Source organism: Bombina bombina, chromosome 8, assembly GCF_027579735.1.
Source record: "Bombina bombina isolate aBomBom1 chromosome 8, aBomBom1.pri, whole genome shotgun sequence".
In the NCBI taxonomy this organism is placed as follows: domain Eukaryota; kingdom Metazoa; phylum Chordata; class Amphibia; order Anura; family Bombinatoridae; genus Bombina; species Bombina bombina.
Genome location: NC_069506.1, coordinates 134,749,209 through 134,763,930, shown reverse-complemented (window position 1 = coordinate 134,763,930; position 14,722 = coordinate 134,749,209).

Sequence of the window (14,722 nt, the reverse complement as noted above, 5' to 3'; positions counted from 1 at the left end):
AACCAAATAATTTGTTTCCCTGGAAAGAAATGGAAAGTAGAGTTGATTTAGAAGCCATATCAGCATTCCAAGTCTTAAGCCATAAAGCTCTTCTGGCTAAGATAGCCAGAGACATAAATCTAACATCAACTCTAATAATATCAAAAATGGCATCACAGATGAAATTATTAGCATGCTGGAGAAGAATAATAATATCATGAGAATCACGATTTGTTACTTGTTGCGCTAGAGTTTCCAACCAAAAAGTTGAAGCTGCAGCAACATCAGCCAATGATATAGCAGGTCTAAGAAGATTACCTGAACATAGATAAGCTTTTCTTAGAAAAGATTCAATTTTTCTATCTAAAGGATCCTTAAACGAGGTACCATCTGATGTAGGAATGGTAGTACGTTTAGCAAGGGTAGAAATAGCCCCATCAACTTTAGGGATTTTGTCCCAAAATTCTAACCTGTCAGGCGGAACAGGATATAATTGCTTAAAACGTTTAGAAGGAGTAAATGAATTACCCAATCTATCCCATTCCTTAGCAATTACTGCAGAAATAGCATTAGGAACAGGAAAGACTTCTGGAATAACCGCAGGAGCTTTAAAAACCTTATCCAAACGTATAGAATTAGTATCAAGAGGACTAGAATCCTCTATTTCTAAAGCAATTAGTACTTCTTTAAGTAAAGAGCGAATAAATTCCATCTTAAATAAATATGAAGATTTATCAGCATCAATCTCTGAGACAGAATCCTCTGAACCAGAAGAGTCCAAAGAATCAGAATGATGGTGTTCATTTAAAAATTCATCTGTAGAAAGAGAAGATTTAAAAGACTTTTTACGTTTACTAGAAGGAGAAATAACAGACAAAGCCTTCTTTATGGATTCAGAAACAAAATCTCTTATGTTATCAGGAACATTCTGCACCTTAGATGTTGAGGGAACTGCAACAGGCAATGGTACATCACTAAAGGAAATATTATCTGCATTAACAAGTTTGTCATGACATTTAATACAAACAACAGCTGGAGGAATAGCTACCAAAAGTTTACAGCAGATACACTTAGCTTTGGTAGATCCAGCAGGCAGAGGTTTTCCTGTAGTATCTTCTGGCTCAGATGCAACGTGAGACATCTTGCAATATGTAAGAGAAAAAACAACATATAAAGCAAAATAGATCAAATTCCTTATAAGACAGTTTCAGGAATGGGAAAAAAATGCCAAACATCAAGCTTCTAGCAACCAGAAGCAAATGAAAAAATGAGACTGAAATAATGTGGAGACAAAAGCGACGCCCATATTTTTTGGCGCCAAATAAGACGCCCACATTATTTGGCGCCTAAATGCTTTTGGCGCCAAAAATGACGCCACATCCGGAACGCCGACATTTTTGGCGCAAAATAACGTCAAAAATGACGCAACTTCCGGCGACACGTATGACGCCGGAAACGGAAATGAATTTTTGCGCCAAAAAAGTCCGCGCCAAGAATGACGCAATAAAATGAAGCATTTTCAGCCCCCGCGAGCCTAACAGCCCACAGGGAAAAAAGTCAAATTTTTGAGGTAAGAAAAAATATGATAATTAAAGCATAATCCCAAATATGAAACTGACTGTCTGGAAATAAGGAAAGTTGAACATTCTGAGTCAAGGCAAATAAATGTTTGAATACATATATTTAGAACTTTATAAATAAAGTGCCCAACCATAGCTTAGAGTGTCACAGAAAATAAGACTTACTTACCCCAGGACACTCATCTACATGTTTGTAGAAAGCCAAACCAGTACTGAAACGAGAATCAGTAGAGGAAATGGTAAATATAAGAGTATATCGTCGATCTGAAAAGGGAGGTAAGAGATGAATCTCTACGACCGATAACAGAGAACCTTATGAAATAGACCCCGTAGAAGGAGATCACTGCATTCAATAGGCAATACTCTCCTCACATCCCTCTGACATTCACTGCACGCTGAGAGGAAAACCGGGCTCCAACTTGCTGCGGAGCGCATATCAACGTAGAATCTAGCACAAACTTACTTCACCACCTCCCTTGGAGGCAAAGTTTGTAAAAACTGATTTGTGGGTGTGGTGAGGGGTGTATTTATAGGCATTTTAAGGTTTGGGAAACTTTGCCCCTCCTGGTAGGAATGTATATCCCATACGTCACTAGCTCATGGACTCTTGTTAATTACATGAAAGAAAAATATTCAGTGTCTGATCACATGATAGTGCTAGTGTCAATTTTAATTTGTGTGTTACCCTTATTTTAAGTGCAATTTCTAATAAAAGTTATATTTTAACTCAGTCCGGAAAAACAGTCTTACAGTCTAGGCTCAGAGTGCTTATAAGTGCATACTCACAGAAGAGATTCACATCTTTGTGAATATCTTCTTAGTTTTCTGGAATATTAATTTTCTATGCATCTAGCACCATTCCCTATTAAATATAAGCTTGATTGACCAATAAACATTAAGTTTAGAAACATATAACAATAGGGAAACAGCCCAAGTGGTGCCTTTGTTCGTGTGTTGTACCAAAGTAACAGTTGTCTGGTAATAATCCAGATTTTTCTGAACAAAAAGAGCACATAGACTTATATACTACATCTGATAATGGAATCCATATTTGATACAGACAGACAAGCGAGACAGCTTAAAAGAACAGCGGATCTGAATGATATTTTTGACAGTGGCCAAAGCACAGGAAAGACATCAGTAGCTACCACACTTGAGGGGGCTTTAAAAGATTTGCATAGAACCCTATATAAACAAGACAAAACATGGTGGAACAAACACTTTTTTGAGAAATATATAGAAAGGAAACTCATATCCAGAGGTCTACGCATACAGTTATTTCCAGCATTTGAGTTTAAAAATGACAGTTTAACAACTGAGTGGGAAGAAGCTCTCTCTGAATGTTCAGAGAAACTGCTGAACATACTGATGAAACATGACACATTAGAATATGACCTATTTGAAACTAAAATTAAAGAACAGTATGAAAATCTTAAAAAATTTGAGCTAAATCCTGATTTTAATCAAATGTATAAAACGTACCAACAAGAATTAGACAAGTATGAGCAAGAACTCAAAAATATCAAGTCTGGTAAACTAAACAGAGACATTAGCGATTTCGCCAATAACAAAGTGTATAAATGGCGTAGACAAGGGTTCTATAGAAACACTAATAAAAACCCCAAAGTGAATATCATTGAAAGTGATATCTCTGATACAGATGGAGAAGAAGGGAGTTCTAGCAGTAATCCCCCCCACCAGACAGCCATATCCCCTCCTAACCCGATTATACCCAGATCTTCTAGTAGAAATAAGAGGAAGGATTTTTAGATTCAGGAGAATCGGGAGGAGAATACGCAGAGGGGGGAGGCATAAACAAAAGACCAACCAGAGGCAGAACCAGATATCAGAGAGGACAACAAGGCCACTGGAGACCACCCAGGAGGGAACAGAGCCCCTTCTCACAGATCAGATTGAATCATTGAGAGTCATAAATCTATCTACATTAGAACTCACACCCAATCACATATCAGTATTATCGAAAGGTTTATCTTTTTGTCCAACTAACAATGTGGACAAATTTGAGGTGGTAAAAGATGTGCAATTGTTTACTAGAAAATTGTTTCTGAAAAAATTCTTCTCATCAGAAGAAAATATGTCAGGATGGACAGAAGAAGAAAGACTTACTTTGAATGATCTGGAAGATTTACTAGGGGAATCAGAACCCAAAACCCCAGATAGATGGAGAGACAATATAAGAAACAAATCCACATTTGTACCAAAAAATTACAATAATCCTCAAATCGAGATGTTCAGAGACTGTGTATGTCGTGATATTACATCACTCAAATTAGCCCCCAAAAAATACAACTTGACAATTGAAGAACAACAGGCAATACACGAGATGAGTCAATGGGATGAAGTAGTCATTCGTGGATCCGATAAAGGTGGCAATATAATCATCTGGCCTCTTGACCTTTACTTGAAAGAAGCGAATAAACAACTAAAGGACAAGTCCTGTTACACAAGATTACTACATAATCCCATGGAAGGCTATTTAAAAGTCTATTCTAACATGGTTAACAAGGCTTTTAAAGAAGGAATCATCACAACTAAAGAACATAAATATCTAAAAGTGGATAAACCAAAGATTGCCACTTTCTATATGATACCGAAGATACATAAAAATGCAAAAAACCCACCAGGTAGGCCCATAGTGTCAGGCATTGAGAGCTTAACAGAGAAAGCCAGCACATACATTGATCTAAGACTACGGCAATATGTAGAACAACTGCCATCATACGTGCAAGACACAATGCAAGTTCTGCAAAGATTAGAAAATCTAACACTAAATGATTCAACTTGGCTTGTCACTACTGATGTAGAATCACTATATACTTCAATTAACCATCAACAGGGTATACAAGCCACAAGATACTTTCTAAAAAGATACTCAGAAGAAAATAGGGAACATGACAACTTCATTTTAAAATTTGTTAGATTTTGTTTTGACCTACAATTTCTTTACATTTGATGGTCAATTCTATTTGCAAACTAGAGGCACAGCCATGGGCACCACCTGTGCCCCCACCTATGCCAACCTTTTCCTCGGCTGGTGGGAGAAAGAATATGTATTCACGGAAAGTAACCAAAGGTATACTGACTGTATCCCCATGTGGATACGTTTCATAGATTATATCCTCTTTATTTGGGAAGGCACGCACAGTGATCTATTAAACTTCTTAAAACATCTAAATCAAAATGATCTGAACATCAAATTAACACATGAAGAAAGTCTTACCAAAATAAACTTTTTGGATATAACAATAAATAAGAACATTGATGGGAATGTGACCACTGACCTGTACAGGAAACCTACAGCTGCAAACAGCTTGCTACACAGTACAAGTGCACATGCTCCAAGCACGATGAAAAGTCTACCTACAGGAGAATTCTTAAGGCTACGCAGAAATTGCTCAGATGAGCAGGTATTCAACAACAGGGCAAAAGAATTGGAGGAGAGACTATGGACAAGAGGGTACAGTAAAAGAAGCACCAAAAAAGCCAAATATAGAGCTCTACATACTCCAAGACATGACCTCCTTTTCAAGAAATACAAAAACAGCTCGAATATACCGAGGCTGATTATGACATACAACAGCCAAACACCACAAATTCTGAGTATCATACAGAAACATTGGAACATCTTAATGATGGATCCGACATTAAAGACCATCTTAGGAGACAGGCCCTCAGTTGGATACAGAAGGACGAAAAACCTAAAAGACCGTGTAACAAGTAGTCATTTTCAAAAAAAGAAAACCTTAACAGCATTCAAACCAGGAGCACGTAAATGTGGCAACTGCAGCACATGCAAATACATGCGTAACACTGATACTATTACAGACAGGTTTGGTAAAAAACACAACATCAAAAGATACATAAGTTGTAATACAGAGAGTGTAATCTATGTACTACACTGCACATGCAATCTGTATTATGTAGGAATGACCGAGGAAACTACACCTGAGACTAATGGAACATTTAAGAAACATTAAAAATGCAGCGAAAGATAAGGAAGAAATGAAAGCCATAACTAGTGTAGCTGCACATTTCTTAAAATTCCACAATTCCAATCCAAATGACCTACAATGTTGGGGTATAGAAAAAGTGAGTCTAGGAATGAGAGGAGGCAACTTGGAAACAGCTTTACTGAAAGCTGAAAGCCGGTGGATTTATTTATTGAACACAGTTCAACCACAAGGACTAAATGAACAGAACAATTATTATATTTTTCTGTAAAAAATACATGAATAACAACATTGAGTGATATAAAATCCCTGTGTATTAAATAGAGACATAATCTACAATACAGATGAATTATTACAAATATATCATAATACAAAAACTGGACACACAATATATGTAATAAACAATAAAATTTAATATATCAATGAAAACATAGAAAGACAGTAATAAGAAGACATCACAAAATATTTATTTGTTTTAAAAAACTTTTTAAGAATCAACATTCACCGTTTTCCCCAATTCTGGCACTAAAATCACATTAACACATAATACACGTATATATCACACAGTTCCCAATTAATTTTTATTATCCCCCAATAACACTCCCATTCACATCATAGAACTATCTCAAATATTCGTTCTAATACCACAGAATGAATGTTAGCTATAAATATAAACCAGCCACAGCAGTATTAGCATGCAACAGTAGATTGCAATAAGTACACGTTTGTCACCTATAATATTAACACTCAACATGGAAATCAATGTCACACTGAGGAATAATCAGACAAAAATAATTTTATTATTACCAAATCACTCATATAACCCAACAAAACATTCACATTTAGATTAAAATCCCACAAGTTTTTTTTTTAAATTGTTTTTTCCCCTAAGAGCACTCACTCATTGGAGCACAAAGGTGACTACAATGACATATTATAGAATATTTAATATAACATATCAAAGGCTGTCAAGTATATTAAGAATATCAAGTCCGATTAATAAATGAAACACCTTGTCCGGTATTTAACATATAAAACAGTATGAAATATGAATACAGATGAACCACCCAAGGAACCCTAAAGAGCTTTGAGAGAATCTGACATGTCATGCAATGACAGCTCACGAAACCCCAACAGTAGATAGATACTATCATTAGCATCAATTGATTGGAACCTTAAGCTGTCAATCTGCAGAATTTGTCCAATCGTAAAATACTTCAAAAATAGAGGAAGGCGGGACTTCCGGTCTAACCGGCATATACCCCCAAACAAACGGCGGCGCGCCGCCTTTGACAAAGCCCGGAGGGGCGAAACTAGTCAGGGGTCAGCGCGAGCGTTTGGGCGCTCTGGTTTTAACAGCCTAGCACTACATGTTGATCTAGCCACATAGAAAATTATAGCTATACTTAGTTAATCTGTTGAACAGTCTGGGTTGTGCCAGACTTAGCCAGTGTTAAAGTAACCTAAAACATAGGTATTTATAAAAGTGTATAAACTCTGAGATAGTGCCTGAGGCAGTGAATATTGGCTATTCTTAGCTTTTACAAAATAGAAAGATAACTGAGAAATAGCGACAAATATAAGAATAAGCGAGTATTCACTCCAATACAGGCTTTGGTTGCAGAGGAAACGGAGCCAAATATAATGTTGAAACATAGTGGCAATACAGAGATTATGCTTCTTTCCAATTAAGCCATTATACAAGTGCGGGTTATATGCCTGCAACGCATATATAGCCAAATACAATTTATATCAACATAGGCAACACAAAATTAATGTTGTCTTTAAATTATGATACTGGTATTTAGGCTGTATATTCAATATGTACACTAAGCATAACTGAAATTGTTACAGAATTTGAAACAAAATACATTGCAATCCAGAGTCACATGTACCACTCACTGAAGAGTATTTGCAGTAAAAGCAAGTCTCTTGGCAGCCCTCTTGAAGTGGAGGATCACAGAGAATATACTGTATAAAAAGCTTTATTCTGATTACGGTGAAACACAGAGTTGCTTTCAAACTAAATCCTCTAATATTTTCACGTTCAAGTACATAAGAGATCGTGATATTATACAGCCACACAAAGGCAACTCCTGAATAACATACATAGATCGTTCTGAATAGAAGCAACTAATCAGCTATAATACACAGGGATTAGAGTGAAATTTCCTGGCGTATATTACATATATCTAAAACACAAGGGGATCCCGATATACGGTATAGATTACGTAAGATATTGATATGCAATACATACCCAGTATTTGGGACCCTTTATACTAAGTATAGCTTAGTTAATACAGCACTGCTTAGGAGGCACATATCAATTGATTAGAGGCCACAGATATTACAGTCCTCCACTAGATAAATATTCAGTGTCTGATCACATGATAGTGCTAGTGTCAATTTTAATTTGTGTGTTACCCTTATTTAGTGCAATTTCTAATAAAAGTTATATTTTAACTCAGTCCGGAAAAACAGCCTTACAGTCTAGGCTCAGAGTGCTTATAAGTGCATACTCACAGAAGAGATTCACATCTTTGTGAATATCTTCTTAGTTTTCTGGAATCGCCAATTAAACCTTTTGTTTGGAGACTTGATGATTTATTGTTGTCAGACCCACAGACCCTGGATAGATTAAGCAAACAGTTAGATTTGTACTTTTCCCTTAATAACCTTCCAGAGCTAAATTTTACCACAATTTGGGAAGCTCATAAAGCTTTTATAAGGGGCGAGTTTATTAAGATTAAGGCCTACAAACGAAAGCAATCCTTAATAAATTATACTAAGTTAGCACAAGAGGTTTCAGAAGCAGATTACCTTTTAAAACTAACTCCGAACGACCAGTCTCTTCTTGACGCTTTAGTAGAAAAGCGTAAGAACCTATCTCAACATTTACAAATAGAATCTCAAAGGCATCAAATGTATATAAAACAAAAATACTATGGGGAGGGTAATACATCGGGCAAATTGTTAGCTAGAGCATTGAAAAAGCAAACATTACAATCTTACATCCATTCCCAAGTCTAGCATCTAGGAACGACAATAGAAGACATGAAAACTATGGGTAAAATTTTTCAATCCTTTTATCATAAGTTATATAACCTGTTCCCTAATAGACAGATTGACTCTCACAAGAAATGTGATAAATATCTAAAAAAAACTTGAAACTCCCTAGGCTAAAATCTAGTGAAAGGGATTTTTTAAATTCCCCCATTAATAGTAAGGAAATCTCGGATGCCATAAAAGATATGAAGTCGGACAAAGCCCCTGGCCCAGACGGCTTCTCGAATAGATATTACAAAACCTTTAAAACACAATTTATTCCGCACCTTCTTAGTCTATTTAACTATATTTCTGACTCTAAATGCTTCCCAGACACAATGATGCAAGCACATATCTCGGTTATTCCCAAACCGGGCAAACCCCCAACTTCCCCGGCAAATTTTAGGCCTATATCCTTGCTGAACGTAGATTTGAAATTATATGCCAAAATATTGGCTACTAGAATTAATAGATTCCTTCCAAATTTAATCCACCATGACCAAGTTGGTTTCGTCCCGCAACGGGAAGCTAGAGATAATATTTGTAAAGTCCTCCACCTAATAGATTATGCTAAAAACTTAAACATTCCATCAGTATTCCTATCTACCAACGCTGAAAAAGCATTCGATAGGCTAGATTGGACTTTTCTTCAAGCAACCCTTCAAAAATTTGGATTTCCCACCACATTCATAAATAAAATTCTAGCCCTCTATTCTAACCCCTCTGCCCAGGTCAGAGTGAACGGAACTTTATCTGAACACTTTGAAATCCGGAATGGAACCTGCCAAGGTTGCCCCCTCCATTATTATTTGTCTTATCCTTGGAACCCCTGAAAAAAAATCAGAAAAAAATCGTAATAACCCCGAGATACTAGGTATTACAATTGGAGACGAAACTTATAAATTAGCAATGATTGCAGACGATGTCTTAATGACACTGTCAGCACCAGATCAATCCTTGCCAGTAATCCAACGTGAGTTAAAAGCCTTTGGCGAAGTCTCTAATTTTTTGATCAACAATAATAAATCTGAGATACTTCCAATAAATTTATCTGCCAACGACACTTTAGCTCTCAATCAAAAATACCCCTATAGAATCCAAGACCGGGCTTTAAAATATTTAGGAATTTTCTTATAATTAACGCTGGAAGACCTTCGTAAGTTGAACTACGGATGGCTAGTAGAGGAATTTGCATATCTGACCTCCTCTTGGCTTCCAAAAATATTTCTTGGCTAGACAGGATAGCAGCGGCAAAGATGACCCTTTTGCCAAAAGTCCTCTATATTTTACAAGCCCTCCCGATCCCCAGCACTAGTGGGCATATAAATAAACTACAATCTATCATCAACACGTACATTTGGCACCGTAGACCCCCTAGAATAGCGAAAAGCACTATGGTACACCCACAGAGAGGAGGGGGGGTTGGGAGTTCCCAATATCCTCCTGTATAAGCAGGCTGTTTCATTAAATCGTGTAATTGACTGGTGTAGACAGGGGGAGACTTCGTATAAGAGATGTGTTCATTTGGAGTCACAATTATTAGATACTCCCCATATGGGTAGCTTGTGCTGGGCCCCACAAAAACCTCCATGGGAACTGCTAGATACCCGATTTTAAAAGAAATATGGAAGGACTGGACATTTATGCAAAGTAAATTCCATTTAATTACCTCAAAGTACTCACCATTAACGATTCTACACTCCAACAGGGAGTTCCCTGCAAATTTGCAAAGGATGTCAGTCACTAGAACTACATTACACTCTCTAACAAAGTATTTACCTATATACCTACTACTGACACAAGGCCAATTGGCCTCAAGAGACACATTATTAGAAAGGGAACTGACTTCATTGGGGTCTTGGTTATACTACCACCAAGACACTTCCTGACGACTCATAAGTCAAACAAAGATATGTTAAGACAACTTACAGTATTTGAATCTTTATGCACCTCGTCGCTACATCCCAGAAAAGTTATCTCATCAATGTATAGATGCCTTCTTAAATCTCACTACCCTTCATTGCCAAATTATACTCATGCATGGGAAAACATAATTTATGTAAGAACTTACCTGATAAATTCATTTCTTTCATATTAGCAAGAGTCCATGAGCTAGTGACGTATGGGATATACATTCCTACCAGGAGGGGCAAAGTTTCCCAAACCTTAAAATGCCTATAAATACACCCCTCACCACACCCACAAATCAGTTTAATGAATAGCCAAGAAGTGGGGTGATAAGAAAAAAGTGCGAAAGCATAAAAAATAAGGAATTGGAATAATTGTGCTTTATACAAAAAAATCATAACCACCACAAAAAAGGGTGGGCCTCATGGACTCTTGCTAATATGAAAGAAATGAATTTATCAGGTAAGTTCTTACATAAATTATGTTTTCTTTCATGTAATTAGCAAGAGTCCATGAGCTAGTGACATATGGGATAATGACTACCCAAGATGTGGATCTTTCCACGCAAGAGTCACTAGAGAGGGAGGGATAAAATAAAGACAGCCAATTCCTGCTGAAAATAATCCACACCCAAAATAAAGTTTAAATGAAAACATAAGCAGAAGATTCAAACTGAAACAGCTGCCTGAAGTACTTTTCTACCAAAAACTGCTTCAGAAGAAGAAAACACATCAAAATGGTAGAATTTAGTAAAAGTATGCAAAGAAGACCAAGTTGCTGCTTTGCAAATCTGATCAACCGAAGCTTCATTCCTAAACGCCCAGGAAGTAGAAACTGACCTAGTAGAATGAGCTGTAATCCTCTGAGGCGGAGTTTTACCCGACTCAACATAGGCATGATGAATTAAAGATTTCAACCAAGATGCCAAAGAAATGGCAGAAGCTTTCTGGCCTTTTCTAGAACCGGAAAAGATGACAAATAGACTAGAAGTCTTTCGGAAAGTCTTAGTAGCTTCAACATAATATTTCAAAGCTCTAACAACATCCAAAGAATGCAATGATTTCTCCTTAGAATTCTTAGGATTAGGGCATAATGAAGGAACTACAATTTCTCTACTAATGTTGTTGGAATTCACAACCTTAGGTAAAAATTCAAAAGAAGTTCGCAACACTGCCTTATCCTGATGAAAAATCAGAAAAGGAGACTCACAAGAAAGAGCAGACAATTCAGAGACTCTTCTGGCAGAAGAGATGGCCAAAAGGAACAAAACTTTCCAAGAAAGTAATTTAATGTCCAATGAATGCATAGGTTCAAATGGAGGAGCTTGAAGAGCCCCCAGAACCAAATTCAAACTCCAAGGAGGAGAAATTGACTTAATGACAGGTTTTATACGAACCAAGGCTTGTACAAAACAATGAATATCAGGAAGATTAGCAATCTTTCTGTGAAAAAGAACAGAAAGAGCAGAGATTTGACCTTTCAAGGAACTTGCGGACAAACCTTTATCTAAACCATCCTGAAGAAACTGTAAAATTCTCGGAATTCTAAAAGAATGCCAGGAAAAATGATGAGAAAGACACCAAGAAATATAAGTCTTCCAGACTCTATAATATATCTCTCTAGATACAGATTTACGAGCCTGTAACATAGTATTAATCACAGAGTCAGAGAAACCTCTTTGACCAAGAATCAAGCGTTCAATCTCCAAAGAAGAATAATAATGTTATGAGAATCATGATCTGTTACTTGTTGCGCTAAAGTTTCCAACCAAAAAGTTGAAGCTGCAGCAACATCCGCCAAAGATATAGCAGGTCTAAAAAGATTACCTGAACACAAATAAGCTTTACTTAGAAAGGATTCAATTTTCCTATCTAAAGGATCCTTAAAGGAAGTACCATCTGCCGTAGGAATAGTAGTACATTTAGCAAGGGTAGAGATAGCCCCATCAACTTTAGGGATTTTGTCCCAAAACTCTAATCTGTCAGACGGCACAGGATATAATTTCTTAAAACGTTTAGAAGGAGTAAATGAATTACCCAATTTATTCCATTCCCTGGAAATTACTTCAGAAATAGCACCAGGAACAGGAAAAACTTCTGGAATAACTACAGGAGATTTAAAGACCTTGTCTAAACGTTTAGATTTAGTATCAAGAGGACCAGAATCCTCAATTTCTAATGCAATTAGGACTTCTTTAAGTAAAGAACGAATAAATTCCATTTTAAATAAATATGAAGATTTATCAGCATCAACCTCTGAAACAGAATCCTCTGAACCAGAAGAATCATTAGAATCAGAATGAAGATGTTCATTTAAAAATTCATCTGGATAAAGAGAAGTTTTAAAAGACTTTTTATGTTTACTAGAAGGAGGAATAACAGACATAGCCTTCTTAATAGATTCAGAAACAAAATCTCTTATGTTATCAGGAACACTCTGAACATTAGATGTTGATGGAACTGCAACAGGTAATGGTATTTTACTAAAGGAAATATTTTCTGCATTAACAAGTTTGTCATGACATTTAATACAAACAACAGCTGGAGGAACAGCTACCAAAAGTTTACAGCAGATACACTTAGCTTTGGTAGTTCCAGCACCAGGCAGCGATTTTCCTGAAGTATCTTCTGACTCAGATGCAACATGAGACATCTTGCAATATGTAAGAGAAAAAACAACATATAAAGCAAAATTGATCAAATTCCTTAAATGACAGTTTCAGGAATGGGAAAAAATGCCAAAGAACAAGCTTCTAGCAACCAGAAGCAATGAAAAAATGAGACTTAAATAATGTGGAGACAAAAGCGACGCCCATATTTTTTTTTTTTTTTAGCGCCAAATAAGACGCCCACATTATTTGGCGCCAAAAAATGACGCCACATCCGGAACGCCGACATTTTTGGCGCAAAAGATCGTCAAAAAATGACGCAACTTCCGGCGACACGTATGACGCCGGAAACAGGAAAGATTTTTTGCGCCAAAAAAGTCTGCACCAAGAATGACGCAATAAAATGAAGCATTTTCAGCCCCCGCGAGCCTAACAGCCCACAGGGAAAAAGTCAAATTTTTTAAGGTAAGAAAAAATGATTGATTCAAATGCATTATCCCAAATATGAAACTGACTGTCTGAAAATAAGGAATGTTGAACATCCTGAGTCAAGGCAAATAAATGTTTGAATACATATATTTAGAACTTTATAAAAAAAGCGCCCAACCATAGCTTAGAGTGTCACAGAAAATAAGACTTACCCCAGGACACTCATCTACATATAGTAGAAAGCCAAACCAGTACTGAAACGAAAATCAGCAGAGGTAATGGTATATATATAAGAGTATATCGTCGATCTGAAAAGGGAGGTAAGAGATGAATCTCTACGACCGATAACAGAGAACCTATGAAATAGACCCCGTAGAAGGAGATCATTGCATTCAAATAGGCAATACTCTCCTCACATCCCTCTGACATTCACTGCACGCTGAGAGGAAAACCGGGCTCCAACCTGCTGCGGAGCGCATATCAACGTAGAAATCTAGCACAAACTTACTTCACCACCTCCATGGGAGGCAAAGTTTGTAAAACTGATTTGTGGGTGTGGTGAGGGGTGTATTTATAGGCATTTTAAGGTTTGGGAAACTTTGCCCCTCCTGGTAGGAATGTATATCCCATACGTCACTAGCTCATGGACTCTTGCTAATTACATGAAAGAAAAGGAAATTAATTTAAATATCTCCACTAAACAGTGGTCCTCATGGTTCAAGACCACAGCCAAATCTGCCCATTCTGCAGCAGGTTTAGAAACTAATTTAAAGGTTATTACTAGATGGTATCTAACCCCTTGCAAGTTAAAACATATGTTCAGAAATGCTAGCGACAGATGCTGGAGAGGGTGTGACCGAGCAGGCACTATGTATCATATTTGGTGGGATTGTGAAGTGATAACTCTCTTCTGGGCTCAAATTTATTCACTGGCGTGTCACATCATAGGTGTTCAATTTGAACTGTCCCCAGAAACAATTTTGTTTAATGCCTTAGCTGATATTTCTTGCAAAATTAGAAGACAACTATACCAAATCTTGATAAATGTGGCCAAGAGGCTCATCCCTACATTCTGGAGGAGTCCCTTGATACCTACTATCCCTCAGTTGGTGGACCTAGTAAAAAATACTTTGATGCTGGAGAGATACTATTATTTTACGATTGGCCGTATGGAGTGCTATCAGGATATGATGTTCCTATTG